This window comes from Rhipicephalus microplus, chromosome X, assembly GCF_043290135.1.
Source record: "Rhipicephalus microplus isolate Deutch F79 chromosome X, USDA_Rmic, whole genome shotgun sequence".
NCBI lineage: Eukaryota > Metazoa > Arthropoda > Arachnida > Ixodida > Ixodidae > Rhipicephalus > Rhipicephalus microplus.
The window spans coordinates 20,365,803-20,380,283 of record NC_134710.1 but is presented as its reverse complement, the minus strand read 5'-3'; the positions used below and the strand labels follow the sequence as shown (position 1 = coordinate 20,380,283).

The window sequence follows — 14,481 nt, the reverse complement described above, 5'->3', positions numbered from 1 at the left end:
CTGGTTCGATGAGATATGCGTGTTGCAGCTATTATATAAGGTGGTGGATTGAGCAAGGAATGAAATAATTTGTGATAAAGCATGAGAGTGGCCATGCAACAACGCTAAGAAAGGGGTGGTAGTCCATATTTCGCTTTCAAAGAAGAAATACTGATATCGCATATGTGAAAAATCGTTCTCGACTGTTGGCCACACAAGAAACTGCTATTTGCGTGAGCAGCACTTTTCAAATAAACATATTGCTATGATATCTTAGGGTCATGGCAGCACTTTCATATAGCACTGTGCTAAAGTTTCTAGATTGTAGCATGGATTTACCATGTTCAAAGGAGACAGACCGCTTGCTATCAATTACCTCATGTTAAATCAGTCTGAAAAATATACCTTTTTTATCATAAGCAGATGCACCCTGACCAAGCCCACTGCAGGGCAAAGGCCTCTGTTATGATCTGTCAATAAACCAAATCCTGTGCTTTTGGCGGCCATGTGATACCTGCAAACTTGTTGATCTCATCTGCCCATATAATTTTCTGTCTGGTCTTTTTCAACCAGTCTGAAAACTCGTTGCGAGCACACGGAGCTATATGGGGAAAATGTGTGCACTGCGTCAGCAGGCTGGCCGGATGTTCAGTCACTCTCTTGCTTATTGGTATTTTGCGAGCTTGAAACTAAAACAATGCATCACCGCTTGTTGGGTACAGTCAACTGCCTATTTTTTAATCTGTTTGAAAATTTGGAAACTTTAATGGCATTACACAACATCACAAGCCTCGTAGACGTCATATGTGGCTCTAAGGTTGGACAGGATTTTCCTTTGTTTTTTAACACTCTAGAAGTAAAAACTTCCTAATCGCATCCTAAACGCACTTTTCATTTTACAAGCAAAAAGAAAGACAAGATATTAAATGAGCACAGCTTTTTACATGAGAATAAGATGCGAGTTTAAAGGTGAATTTCATGACGAGATTGTGGAAGGGTTGAATGGATCATTCAAAACATTTCTCATTTCACACAACATTGAGCTTGTTTGACAAAAGTACATTGTACAGTCTAGCCCACATATAACGGGGGCCCCACCTAAAGCGAACAATATCCGCATGACCCTGAAAATATACATTGTTTCAATGACACAAAATGGCACTTACAACGTACGTCTCAGAGCGCCGCTGATCGGTATCAGCAAACTGAGTCTGCGCTCTGCCGACTTCCCAGGGAACCACTTCCGGCTACCGATCAGGCATTGGCGAGGTGCCCATACATTCTTACTGTTAAACGCTGACCCTGCCTGCACGCCCCTCTAGTTGCCACTCTCCCCGACCGCTCTTTGTTACGCACCCTTCCGTCCTTTTTCCCGCCCGCTACTCTGATCACCTCATACTCCCAGATGCGGCCCGACTGCCACCCATCTTTCTAAGACCGGTCGACCATCTCCCTTGTTTTTTTATCATTGGTACTGTCGTTGACGTCGCCAGCCTGGAGTGACCAGACCATTTGCCAACATTGTCTGTATCTGGTCGTCTGCGTCTTGTCTTATCGTACCGTTCTAGTGCACTCGCTACCCCACCCACTTTGATAAATCGCAATTCTTTTCATGTTTAGGACCTGTTGTCGCTCACTTTGCACTCGGCTCAGCATGCCCTCCGCACGCGTGCGAAAGCGTAAAAACGGCTGTTAATTTGCGTGGAAGGAATCTCTAAATATCGAAGTCGGTGATTCCATACAAACCCGCCAGCGCAACTACTAAATGATTCTTTGACCACGGCCGCCGATTCTTCGAACACTGCCCCATGTGCCGATCCTGGCGGCCGTGCTTAGACCTCTGCGCACGCATTCCACGCGTGAGTTGCGTGTTTCGCGGACCTTTCAAGCAAGCTGCCCTACCTGCCTCCTTCCTGCGTGTTTTGGTTTTCAAGGTCACCTTCCCGCCGTATCCTCCCCTCTCTTCACTCTGTTGCAACTCCTTGCCCTTCTCTCGCAAATTAGCTCTCCTCTCTTGACACAACTCCTTCGCCCGTCTTCACCGCTCCTCGAATTCGGAAGTTTTGTTTTCTGACTAGAAAAAGGCCCAAAGCTATACCACACGTTCTGGCATGTGTGCTGCGTGTGCACGTCTTGCTCGCTCTCAGTGTGCATGTTTGGTCAGGATGGCAGACGGGAGGCCTTGCACACTTTTTCCTGTCGCTCAACAAAACGTCAAAAGTGTGACCGCTTTTGGGCGTAATTCACGTCTTAGGTGCTGCGTTGCGGAGCGCTTGCTTATAGCTGTTGACCACCTGGCAGCCAACTTGCCGGTTTGGACGTCCCGATATTCAGCTGTAGAGATGGTGAATATTTCGTGGGCGGCGGTGAAGGCTACATGAGTACGAAACTGTTTTCGCGAGGCCGACTTCATCGATGTCGGGCCTGATGCCAAGCCTGAAGCTTCTGAACAGGACCATTCCGCCGGCGATTTGTAGCAGCACGTCTACTTCGACCTGACAGAGCAGGTGGCACATCGGTTGCGATGGTTTAATTACAGCTGATAATGATGTCGACACCGCGGAACCGCACACTGATTAGGGCATTGTGAATTAAGTGCGCGGCAAGAGCGATTTGGAATAATCGCATTGCGAGAACGACGAAAATTTGGAGCCAGTGCCTCATGTAGCTTATGCCACAAGCCTCGGCGAAGGGCACGCTGCCGTTTGAAATAAACTCGAGACCGCCCTTGGCGCTCCTGCTCTACGAACACCTGCATCACGGACTTTTTTAGGCAAAAAAATTTTGTGTTTTCACTCGCAACTTTTTAAACATTGTATTTCATTTACTGCGAACTTCGGGATACAGCGAACGGATACCGCATCAGGCTCAGGTTCGTTATAAGCAGGCTCAACTTATATTTATATTGCAGATTCCTTTGGGTTGATTGTAGAGTTAGTTGTCTAAGACAAAACATCCTTTTATTGAACTATGCAGAATTTTTCTAAGTGTTCCTGTACACACGACTTTTTCTTCATTGACTGTCGCATTTTTCAGCTTTATTGGGTGTATACATACCGTATTTACTCGCATAATCGGCGCACTCGCATAATAGGCGCACCCCTAGTTTGGTCGCGGAAAATTCGATTTTTTTTAATTCCGCGCATAATAGGCGCACCCCGAACTTGGCCGTGATCAGAAACGATTCTACCGCCCAGCGGTACAGTTGGAACGTGGTCCCCGTACCCTGAAGAAAAAAAGAAGGCAAATCGACGAGCAAATAAAAAAAATTCGAAGTGCAACGACCTAACCAACGTGTTTGTCGAAATAAAACTTGAAAAAAAAAAAAGCGTCCATGAGCGAAAAAAAAAAACGGCTGCTCCATCAATTACTGATACCCCCCAAACCGCCGTGCTGTTTGGAGGTCACGTGTGCCACGCTGGGGGCTCGATCGCCATCACCACCATCAGAGAAAAAGAAAGAAACGCCATTTTGCAAGCGGTGTGCGTATGTTGTGGTCGTGTATTGAACTTTGGTTCCACCATGGGGAAGTACGCGAGCTACACGGCTGGGTTTAAACTGAAGGCAGTGCAGTACGCGCTGGAGCACGGCAACCGGGCTGCAAGCAGGCATTTCAGCGTTGGAGAAACCAGTATTCGGTACTGGAGGGACCAAGAAGAAAAACTTAAGGCGACGAAGAAGACACGACGAGCTTTCCGCGGTGCCAAGACCGGCAGGTATCCGAACGTCGAAGAGCAACTGGTCCGGCATATACGGGAGCTACGACAAGACGGCTGTGCTGTGTCGTTGGATATTGTGCAGACTGAGGCGCGCAGAATAGCCCGAGCGCAGGGCATCGAAGCAAAAGAGTTAAAAGCCAGCTCCGGATGGACAACTCGTTTCATGCGGCACCATGGCCTCGCACTTTTCGGACACCGAAAACGAATCCCCGCTTGGCGAGGATGAATGTGTGATCTCCGACTCGGACTCCGAATAGGGAAAAGGAGGAACAGCTACGACTTTTGTGTAAATAAATTTTACGTGTGTGTGTGCAGTTGACGGCTCTTGCTTGTTCATTAAAAGGTACGTAGGTATGTTTGTTTTTTGCTGAATTAATTGGTAAACGATAAAGTCGCCTTTTACTTGACAAGTGTGCAGATTTAAAGCGCGAGAACCGAGTTGAAAAAATTTTCGAAGATTTTACCCTGCGTAATTGGCGCACCCCTAACTTCGAGCCGGATTTTCTGAAAAAAAAGTGCGCCTATTATGCGAGTAAATACGGTATCTTTGCTTTTGTGTGGTAAATATTTCCGCTGAGTCTGTACGTATAGTATATCTTTGTATTTATTTATGTGCTATGTATACGGCGTGCATGCCGAGCAGGAGTAGAAGCCTTTGTCAGGCCACATGGCCTTTAGCTTCCACTTCCTTTCTGCTGTAAACAGAAACTCAATTAAATTCAATTCAATATGAATCATGATAGCATCATCAATATATCAAACAGCCAATCAAATCTTTATTTCCAACATTTTGTTAGGAACTGTTGGGGGTCCTTCACGCGAAAAGCTGTTGCGAACAGCTTTAGAGCACCTGAAAGCCCTTTAAGACAGCACTACAGACAGCGTACAAAAAAAAAAAATACATATGTGTACATGGTTTGTATTAATAAAAACATATAAGAATGAGTTTGTGTGTAACTGTGGTAATTGACAGAGTTATTAAGCAAAAAGCTGTAAAACAATGCAATGTCATGTCACTATCAAAACTAGAAATAAAATGGCATAAGTATATTAAGATAGTGAATAAGAAAGCTGAGCGAATAGTGGGGCTTTTCCTCTTTCCTTTTTGCCCCAGTTAGCTGTGTTGGAGTTTCAGTAATTAGCAGTAGCCAATCTTGAGCACTCATTTCTATGATTACAAATTCATCACTTGGAAATCAGTTGTATTGCTACAGAATTCACTCTTGTGCACAGTGTCAGAAAATGGCTTAGCAGTGTGATGACATTTTGAATACTCTAAAAATTGGGATGAGAAGTGTTTGCAATTGCTCCTAAATTTCTTGCAGTGAGATGAAGCATGAACACACTGCACTGTATTGGAACACAACAGTATCTGCTCACACCGCAAAACAAAAGCAGTGATAGTGTACATGTGTCTGTTGTATATCACAACTGCCCCGCCGCAGTGGTCTAGTGGCTAAGGTACTCGGCTGCTGACCCACAGGTCGCGGGATCGAATCCCGGCTGCGGCGGCTGCATTTCCGATGGAGGGGGAAATGTTGTAGGTTCGTGTGCTCAGATTTGGGTGCACGTTAAAGATCCCCAGGTGGTTGACGGAGCCCTCCACTACGGCGTCTCTCATAATCATATGGTGGTTTTGAGACATTAAACCCTACATATCGATCAAGGGCTTCACAACTACATTGCTTATGGACAGTATCAAGTTAATGAAAATATTCTTGCTATTTAATTTTAGCATTAGTAAAATTGACAAGCATAAGCAGATTTTGCACACATCCCTGGTATAATAAATAACCCCTCTGCTTGCGCACTCTCCTCGGCCATTCCCATCAGGTATTCTGCAAGAAAACTGTTGCTTCAGTAAGCGGCATTAGTCAGTGGGTATAAATCGCAAGTCAGAACAAAAACGTTGTACAATAACAAATATTGTTTCATTCTGTTAGCAATGCTTCACTGCATAAACTGTTTCAGCATGATTTTCGGGTCTCAAAAAACTTTGAAGCACATAGGCATTTAAAGAGTAACTTTACATGATTCGCACTTCCATCGGCTCTCGGTCTTCTTGCTATTTGCCTTGCAAACTAAGCACATCCTTGCTTCATCTTTACTTTGTTTAGCAAGATCTGGCGAGAAAAATGACCCCACTCAGTGGATTGTTGGCACATTGGTGAGGCCGTGACAGGCTGGTGTCTTGTGCAACGCTATGTTTAAAAAACAAAAGCCAGCAACATGCACCCTTCGCCGCAAAAAGACTCGCATATAAACAGCTCCAATGGACAACTATGCCTATCTATTGTAGAACATAGCAAGCAAACTGCAAGCATCAAATGTGTCACCATTGAAACATAGTCAAAAACAACTAAAGCAGCCAGCGATTTGCCGGTTAAAGCTCTTTTGGCCTCACCATAAGAACCGGGTGATCATCGGCTGTAGAAGCCGATGGTTTATAGCGCTTGCCCAAGTGGACACTACATACAGGGCCATGCAAAAGGCTGGCCTGCATGTGTGTATGCTGAAGAGGATTGCTTTGACCTTGAGAATGCAGCGTAGATCGGCGTGTAAAGTTGCATGGTTCTGAGGTGCAAGCCGTCTAAGCATAGATATCTCTATAGCTTCAATCACATCACTGTCCTCTATCGACTTTGTGTTCATACACAGCACTACTCGTGAGTCATCACGGTCTGTTAGTGAAAATCTTCGATCAGTTGTGCTTCCATTCTCTTTTCATATATGCTTAAATAGTTTCATGCTGAACCAGTATCTATTAATTTTTTTTCAAGAGCAAAGCTCTTAAAGCCTGAGGCAAAACATTTGGTGTCTGCAAAAGACCGTCTGCGTTGTTGCTTATTAGCTGCGCCCAACGGTGGAGACAGTCCACGCAGCCACCCTGCAAGCTAAGTACGAGCGACAAAAAGCCCACACTTCTACCAGGGATGCCACAGCCAGCTTTGCACATTAGGTGCATTAGTTCTGGTGCTGGAGTTTGGACATTCTGTGACATTCTTGCATTGTCTGTGATAGATTGTGCTTCGACTCTACTCTGTCTACATCAAGGAAGGACCTAGCTTGAGCCAGGAAGCCCATGTTAAGCCCCTGAGATCAACCAGCATCGCTGTTTCTTAGGCTTTACATGGCTACTGTAAACTTCTCTTTTTTCAGGTTCAGTTCACTTCGCGGCATGCTCTGAGATTACTATTCGTTCAAATTTGGGTTGAGTTACTGCGAAAATTTGAACAATGCTCAATATGTATTCATGCACTCTACATCATCTCCTTGCTGTATATTTTGGAGCATAAGAATGTTACTTGCTTAGAACCTGCTGCAACCAGCTTGTGTAATACAGCCGTGGCCACCTTGCTGGCCGAAGGCTAGTCACGGTCGCACTATTAAGCATGGTCACACCCATGGCCGGCCGCAGAAGAGCATCCATAAGAAAGGAACTATACTTCATGTGTGTTATACAATTGTCCTTATTCTGTCGCTTACCGTATTTACATGATTGTAAGTCAACTTGAATTTAGGTTGACCCTCTTAAAATTACATTTAAAAAAGCAAAAAAAAAAAGGAAAAGTTCATTTCACACTAGGGAAATTTATTGATGTGATTGCTGAGGATTACTTGTCACTGGAGTTATCCCCACTGGTGCTGCGGTCCCACAGCATGTTGTCATCAAGCGCGAGTCCACACTTTGCAAAAGAATAAGATTACATCACAACATCGCATGGTACAGCCATCCATGCAGAGGAGACCCACCTGCACGCAGTAGCCAGTGAGGGAGGCCCTTCTCACATGCCCACTGGGCGTAAGCTTGCAGTATTCTGACAAAATCCACTCGTATTCGTGGCGCCAGTGATATTCAAACCGATGATAATCAATGATATTGAAAGTTCTGCAATGCAATAGCTACCTTTGCCCCGCCGTGGTGGACTAATGGCTAAGGTACCCGGCTGCTGACCCGCAGGTCGTGGGATTGAATCCCGGCTGCGCGGGCGGCTGTATTTTCGATGTAGGCGAAAATGCTTCAGGCCCATGTGCTCAGATTTGGGTGCACATTGAAGAACCCCAGGTGGTCGAAATTTTTGGAGCCCTCCGCTACACCGTCTCTCATAATCTTATGGTTGTTTTGGCACGTTAAACCCCACATATCAATCAGGTCCTTAAATGGCTTGTTGACTGCCACATTGAGAGGCTGAAGCTGACCCGTCAAGCCACCGGGTATTGCAAGCATGTTAGTAGACTCCTTCTAAATCACTGCCCCGCCACGGTAGTCTAGTGGCTAAGGTACTCGGCTGCTGACCCGGAGGTCGCGGGATCAAATCCCGGCTGTGGCGGCTGCATTTACGATGGAGGCGGAAATGTTGTAGGCCCGTGTACTCAGATTTGGGTGCACGTTAAAGAACCCCAGGTGGTCAAAATTTCCGGAGCCCTCCACTACGGCGTCTCTCATAATCAAATAGTAGTTTTGGGACGTTAAACCCCACAAATCAATCAATCCTTCTAAATCACTGCTTTCACCTTGGCGGTGAGGTGGCCTTGGAATGAGTAACACCAGCAAGTTGGGGATGTCTTTCTTGAGGGATGCCCACGGCCTCAGGAGCCACACCAGACGGTACCATTCCACCACCATGTCATCAGTCATAAAGCCATTTGCATTCACTTGCGCCACAATGCCTATGAAAAGTGCTCTCTCTCTAGGCGTCGTCGCCCAGTTGAACAAGATGTATGGGCGAAGTTTGGTGCCATCAGTCAAGCATGACAGCATCACAGGAAAACGAAGCTTTCCATTTCCCATTGTGAGTAGATTCACATCACGTGCACCCTTCATGCTCATGTCGTATTGCTTGCTAGTCATGTGTATGGGAGTTTGGTTGGCATTGTCGAGGTGGCCAAGCAAAAACTGTCTCGTGCCACAGAGTTTCAGGGAGTGCCTGTGAAAGTCGAGGACCCTCTCCTCATATGCAGCCAGCAACTTTTGGAACACATTTGTGCGTCGACGGAAAGAGAAGCTAGCACTTTTCATAAATTTCGATGCCCAAGCCTTGCTAGCTTTAGTAGAGCCTTTGGTAACCCTGCCGCAGAAGCAAGGACACGGGCATATTGCTTGATTATATCAGAAGGAACCAACAGCGATCAATCATGTAAATCGGTCACGTATGCTGCAAGCTTCTTCTGCTCCGGAAAGCGTTCACACTTTTGCCCGCAAAAGCCACGGTGCTTGGAGTGGCATGAGAAAACTTTCTCGGGCTGTAGCTGCCACTGTGGCACCACATGTTCACCGATTCTAGACTTTCGTCCTGCTGTGAAGTTGTTGAGAATAGCAGCCCATTTAAACGCTGCTGTGGGAAAACGCCGAGAGTTCTTGGGGCCCTGGGCACTCATGACAGACGGGACGATTGAGCACAATACAGAAGTGGCAAAAGGAAAGAAGCATGCAGAGACATGGCCGCCTAGAAAATTACAACTATGTCACTCTATGATCGTATCACAAACAGCTCTTGCGTCAACTACCAATATTCGCCCTACATGTTTCTACAAGAACTGTACGCTCATGGTGCACTCAGATCTAAAAAAAAAGATTTTGTGTAAAAGTGCGAAATGACCATGCTTTGTGGATTGAGCATGAAACTATTCTCATTTATGAGTACACATTCACTGCGAAATGGCTCGAATAAATCAACCTGCAGCGGCTGCCGTGCTATAGCAAACAAACATGGTAACTGGTGGAAGCGGCCGCTCACAATTTGCTTTTTTCGGGAGCAGGTTACTAGCATTCAAGAAGCATTTTATTTATCTCTAATAAACAAAGTGAGCATTAGCGAATTCCTTTATTCCAAACGTGGTGGAGAAAGGTTAATCTGTCTAGATACGGTTGTCAAAGGGCACAGATAGGGAACACCAATTTTCAAACTCAGCTTGAGTGATAAGCTAGGCGGATCCGTGCAAATTCCGACTGACGTTTGTGTGTGTGTGGGTCGGCAGACAGGCTCTTGCAACAGTGAATGTCTCGACGCAATTTCGGCGTGCCTGCATATTCACTCGTGCACCGTGGCGCTTAACTGGTGTGCATACACTGATAAAGGCTTAGAAACGCATTAAAAGCACTAAAAACGAGCAATTACACGCTTTCGTGGGCTACGGCGCGCACGCCCACAATGCAGACGCACCGGATATCTTCAGTACCATGGGACTACAGCGCCGCCGCTACTGTCACCTGCCGCAGAATCAGCCGAGATGCGGCGCGGCCGGCTCGTTCATTCCACTGTGCCCTTCCAGTATACTGTAGCTTCGTTAGGGGCCAACTAATAACTGCAACTGAAAGTGACTAAGTTCTGAACTATCGTGGCCATTAGAGAACGACAGGAAAGCTGTAACGTATAGTGTTATTTTATGGCTTTATTACCCTTAATCTACAGCTGTGTTAGCTACGCACCTTCGCATCGTATTCTCTATCAATGAACAAGATGATAGCGACTGCGGTTTCTTGCAGTCGTGCCGTTTGCGCAGCGGCTGCGATAAACAGACGGCGAGAAATATTGGGTTGAGTTGGTGCGCGTTGACTGCGTGCGTACTTTCGTTGTCGCCCGTGATCGTGTTTGAGACGACCGCATTTGTGTTCGCAGCAATTGGTTTGTTTTGTTTTGAACACGATGGCCAGATATGGTGAGGGTTCTGAACGCGATTCTGCCTGGTCCGCACGTGCAGTATTTGTCAAAAACTGCCCATGCCACGTTTCCATAGAAATACTTAGAATAGTGGCCTGGAAGCTTTTGACCCCCCCCCCCCCCCCCCCGGTACATCAAATCCACCGGCAGCATCATGGTTGATTGATTGATTTGTGGGGTTTAACGTGCCAAAGCCACCATATGACTGAGAGACGCCGTAGGGGAGGGCTCCGGGAATTGCGACCACTCGGGGTTTTTAACGTGCACCCAAATCTGAGCACACGGTCCTACAACATTTACATTTCCATGGGAAATGCAGCCGCCGCGCCGGGATTCGATCCCGTGACCTGCGGGTCAGCAGCCGAGTACCTTAGCCACTAGACCACCGTGGCGGGGCGGCAGCATCATGGTGAATGGGTGACCTGTTGCCGAGCATCTCAATCGCGATGTGTGTGTGGTTGCAGAAAGCACGTTTTCAATTAAGACATTGTGGGGATCTAAGGCGTGCTCGCGACCATTTCGCGGGCATTCCGCCGTACGGCCGCTCTCCTTTTCCTTCTTCGTGCTCTGGTAACGGCGCGTGTTCTCGGGGGCTGCGAGAATCGGCGAGGCCGAGTCACGTGCGCACCGGAAAGGCTCTCTCCTCCGGTGGGCAGCGCCCGGTAAGCAAGTGATTTTCCTTTGTTCGCAACCCCTTTGGGAATTGCCAAACTGTAGCCTGCCTGGGTGCCTAGGCATCCCCAGTGGGTGTGTTTACCTGAGTGTTAGCTTCGGTATGGTGCGCTAAGCCAACAGCGGTGCCTAGTGCTTGAAGTGGTCGCACCACGCCAAGCCGCACTTGCCGTAGGCCTACGCGTACGAGGTTTGCCCTAACTCTCGCGACCAGGTCCTGTGGCCATCGTGAGGGTGCGCAGCATAGCCGCGAGTGACCTTTTCCCGACCGGCGTGTCGGGCAAAGGTCCCTCGCGGTTCGTCATTGCTTGCTGCGATGTGCTCGCGGTTTCCCCTTATCGTGAACATCTGCGTGCGGGAGCCTTTGCTCCCCGCGTCCCGGGAGCGGACGTTGTACTGTTGTTCGGGGTGCCGCCAAAGGCAGTAGTGTTTGTGTATTGCTGTTAATCAAACAGTGTCTTTATGCGCTAAACGCTTTGTTAGTTGAGCGCGCGCGGAGCGGTTTGCTACACGTGAGTAGGTGACGGAGATGCGGCTCGCTAAGCCTAAACCCGCGGTGATCATCTGCTACGGTGAGTAGTGAGGTCACCACAACATGGATGTTACGATGTGGCCGTGCTCTCAGGATGTCACGAGCCATCTAGGAATGGTAGAGTTGGTAGCGGAATTTCCCTAGGCAAGTTGGCAAGGTTCTGTATGGCGTCTCATACCCCGGTTGCCAGACTTTAGGGTGGGCAAGGTTCTTTGGCCAATGCCGTTGGTTTAGCGTCTCATACCCCAGTTGCCAGACTTTGGGGTGGGCAAGGTTCCTTGGCCAATGCCGTTGGTTTAGCGTCTCATACCCCAGTTGCCAGACTTCGGGGGGGGGGTTGCCAAATTTGCCGGAGAAATTCGCCCCTGTAGTTGTTGCGGCTTCTCCGTGAGGCTTCGGTGTCGTCCGCGATGCATTTCGCAAGTGCGTGAGCTACGTTGGCCGTTTTAATTAAAGAAATGAACGTAAAACGCGCGTTGCAGAAGTCGGGGCGCGTTCTCTTGCTGTGTGCGCAGCTGTGCGATTAAGAGATCGCGTCTCAGTTTTAGGGACGACAGGGAAACTGAATAGTCGCAGCAGGCGGTGCGCTGCCCCCCCCCCCCCCCTTTTTTTTTCACAGCTGATCATGCCGCGTCGACCACGCGCCACGACGGGGACACTACGCCTCCCCTAGCTGTGACAGCACTGGACATATCGTTCGAACTCGTGTACATATGAAGAATAAACATGCCAAGGCTGGAAAATTGGGGTATGTGCTACCGCTATATATGCTACAGCTATATACGCCTGGAAGGCTGCTTTATCGCTGTAGTTAAACTGAATTAAGCGCGACTCATGCGTACCTGTAAATAGGACCCTGCCCGATGAGCTGTTGACACTTGCACAGCAAGAGATCGCGGCCTGACTTCTGCAACGCACGGTTTACGTTCATTCCGTTAATACGAACTGCCAAGGTAGTTCACGCACTCGCGAAATTCACCATGGACGACACCAAACCCTTATGAAGAAGCCACAACTACACGGGCAAATTTCTCTGCCAAATCAGGTGGCAGTCTCATGAGACATCAAACAGAACCTTGCCCGCAAGTTTCTTTTTGTTATGAAATAGTACTTGCGAAAACTTCCCTATAGCGAAAATATTAGGAAAAGTATTTGTTGTGACGAGACATTTTTCATTGTTTTCTATGGGCGGCTGACAGGGAATCGAAAATTATTCGTTGCAGAAAACTATGTTATAGAGGGATTCAACTGTGTGTATTTATAATGACTAGTTCTTGTTAATACTGTCTGTGACAAAGAATACAAGCGCTTAAATTTTCCCTTCTTTCCTTCACCTATACAGGTGGTTACATGCAGACTAATAATCATCTATTCATTCATTTGTAATACTTCAAGATTTGTTGTAAATTAAATTCGAATCCAAGTGAATTTGAATACTCTAATATTCATTCGAATATTTGCACAAGCCTAGTGAATACTGTAGGTACAGCTAAGGGGAGGCGAGAGTCAAAAAGCGGAAGCTTTTTTTTTTTTCTAAAAACATACTTTTCATTTTTATTTGCTTTCAAGATTTCTATTTCTCTACTTTTTGCTACAAAAAGGTGGAAGACTGTAATTAAATTTAAAGTAGGTTAAAATCGCTTCTAAAGAGCAGAAGGTGGCTGTAAAAACCAGAGTGCTCATTGTCTAGAGTCCTCTGGAAATTATCACCTGGCTGCTTGCTATTGCATTTTGTATAAGGAGTTTGAGCCATATGCTCAAAATAACAATCATTGCCAACCTCTCTTGATAGAGGGAATCATTAAAGAAAAACATATTTGCCACATAGGTGAGCTTGGACTTGTACTTTGAGAATTCATTTTTCTCAAAATCCATTTGTGGGCAACTTCTTGAGTTTAGACATCATGTTTTTGGTACTTCTGATGGCCAGATCAGGATGAAATTTTGCCCAAATATTCCTTAACACATGACAGCTGCAAGTATCTCCTTTAAAATTTGATGTCGCTTGTATAAATATTACGAACTTAAAGCGAGAAATTAGTATGGGCTGAGGGTTTTAAGAATTCTCACATTACAGTTGTTATTCTCCATTAAAATGCCTTATGCATGCGTTATTGATAGTTATTTGCCTTCTGCGGTTAATAAAGAGCAATATGAGCCATTAATTGCTCATAACTATAAAATTTTTGTCCAAAATGAACTATACACACTATCACGGCACAAAACGAGAACTGTGCAACTTACTATAAAAGTAATTACATATTTGAAATCCGTATAAAAGCCTTTATATAGCGAAGCTTTCATTGTCCTAGGCTAGAGATTAACGAAACATTTTTTAAAACCTTTACAAGACACACGCAAGCGACCTGGGAAACGCGTCTCCTGCACCCAAAATCTTTTTGAAACCAGGAATAATAAGAACTGTAATGCATAGTGTGGCTAATTCACTTCATGCTGTGCCAACAACGAAGTCCCAATATGACAAGGATTCTCGGCAATATAAACAGGCCTGTGGCACTCTTGACAATTAAAGCACAGCGGTCTCATGGAAACTTAGTGGTGTCTCCAGAGACCTGCTATATCACTAGCATACAAAATGATTAGTGAAGCAAATGCTGTGCTGAAAATCCAACTCACTGATAATCTTGTCTTGTAGTTGGTGTGAGAGCACAACAGCAATAATAAAAGCGTAATGACAGCAAACTTAGTGCAGTTTGTGTGTGCCACAGTACGAGGAATGACATCTGGCTGTGGATAGGCACAGAATCGAGCCAAGGGGTTTCTTTTTCATAGAAATGCATGCTGGCTTCTGCTACAATGTCGGCTGCATTGCATAAGCATGCCTAGGTTGTCTCTTTTCTAAATATTTTTTTAGGGAACCCAGAACATTTTCCCCGAGAACGAAGTGTTTTTGTAA

General features: G+C 46.3%; 1 protein-coding gene across 1 annotated transcript in view; it reads left to right on the top strand.

The window, feature by feature from the left end:
• Mitofilin (inner membrane mitochondrial protein mitofilin) overlaps positions 1-14,481 on the top strand; it is a 93,926-nt gene that overhangs the window by 68,322 nt on the left and 11,123 nt on the right. The window lies entirely within an intron of this gene.